We start from the raw sequence: 1,938 nt of genomic DNA, 5'->3' as shown, positions 1-1,938 counted from the left end.
GAACTTCCCGCCGCGGGGCTTTGGCGCCGCCTGGCGGCGGGCAGGGGAGCCGCGGCCTCGCCTCTTAAAGGGCCGCGCCCACCTTTTTCCCCACGCGTGTCACATGTGCACACGCGTGTGCCCCCCCCTCCCCCCTTCCCCCGCGCGTCACCCCGGCCCGGGTGACTCAGCGCGGCCCAGGCCGCGCAGTGATTCATCCTCTCACACACCCCCCCTCCCACTTCCCCCAACTCCACTCCCCGCCGTTCCCCCGGCGTCGCTGCGACCACGCCCACGCGTGTGCAAGGGCACGGGCGCGTGTGTGTGTTTCTGTGAGTCTTGCACACGCGGGTGCGTCCTGCACGTGTTCTGTGTGTGTGTCTTGTACACACATGCACGTGTGTGTGTGTGTGTCCCCTGCACGTGTCTCGTTGCGTGTCCTGCAACAAGAGCTTTCTGTGTGTGAAAGAATTTTTGTCCGGGAGGAATCTTCGTCCCTGTTCACTTTTGGGACTCAGGACGGCCAATTTCAGCTCAGGGCTTCGACAAGCAGCCCTTTACCCCCCGAAATCAAGCCTTTGGCTATTTTGTGCAGTGGGTGGGCCACCCTGGGCGCTCCATGGGCAGCAAGAGCTTTCTGTCGTGTCACCTTTTGAAAGGAATCTTTATCCGTGTTCAGATTTGGGGAGCAGGCTGGGATTTTCACTGCAGGGCCCCTGCAAATGAGCGATAGCTCTTTCCCCCACATAGGAAAGCCCTGGGATTCCAAGGCAAACCCCAGAGACCCCCAGAGAGCTGCAGCCCCACCTGACCTCCCTGATCCTGCACTAACCTGCTCCTTCACCACATCACCGCTCTCCCCAGTGACATTGTGCCCCCAAAGGTGGCACAAAATGAGTGAAAACTGCCCTGGCCAGCAGCTCACTGCTCTAATTCCTCCCCTCAAAGCAGAGGGAGGTGTGCCCAAGGATGGGGCCCCATCTCCTGCTTACACTTGGCTTTGGACCCACACAGCACGTGGGTGATTTTGTTGCCAACATGCATGTTGGGAGTAAAGAATGCTTGAGACCCAAGGTGGATGTAATTTTATTTCATACTAACTCTGGCTGTTCTGAAGAGCAGGGAGATTCATCATCATTCAGGGCTTCAGGTTGTCATCTAAATATTCCATACAAATACAGTTAATAAATGAAAATAGAGATTTCAGCACATATATAACGTTGAAATTCACGATGAAAACAGACAACAACAACAAGAAGAAGCAAATCTTAACCCCTGCATAAAATACCATTTTCCAGTTTCACACTGTTGACAGATCACAGCAAGAAACAGCAAGTTACGCAAGCCAAGTCATTCCTAGCTTGGATATATCACTTTGCCATCGAGGAATGCATTGCCAATCAAAATGGCCACTGCCACCCCTTTTAAATTTGACTGAATTCTGTCCATGTAACAAGAGTAGAATTTGATCCTTCTGCTGGAGAGGGCTGTGCTAGAGCTCTGGTGATAAACACCCTGTATGCTGAGCTGCTGAACACCACAGTTTACAAAACACCAAGTTTGGACTATGTTTACTCACTACCAACCAGGAAAAAAACCAACACTTTTTTCACAGGCTGAGGTGGATTGAGCTGAATAGTCGAATCTACAAAATCCTTGAGGATCATACATAAATGGAGAGGGCAAATGTAACAAAAATTAGCAACGTGACACTACCATTCACTAGTAAAACTCTTGAGAATGTGTAACGACTGAGCATTATGTAGCATCTTGCTTCTGTTTGATTACAATGTCTTCAAAATCTCATTTAGTTGAAGTGTGAGACACACCACCAAGCTGAGCTACTGACCTCAAGTTCCCTTCACAGTGAGTGGTTAATATGGTTGTTAAAATTCAGTATGTGATCCACCGAATCGAAATGCTGAGGTCTAGTTCCGAACACGTTTCTGAGAGTTCACG

Source organism: Empidonax traillii, unplaced genomic scaffold (genome assembly GCF_003031625.1).
Source record: "Empidonax traillii isolate 1590-97213 ecotype Southwest subspecies unplaced genomic scaffold, ASM303162v1 scaffold476:size613836, whole genome shotgun sequence".
NCBI classification, from domain to species: domain Eukaryota; kingdom Metazoa; phylum Chordata; class Aves; order Passeriformes; family Tyrannidae; genus Empidonax; species Empidonax traillii.
Note: the sequence above shows the minus strand (reverse complement) of the source record.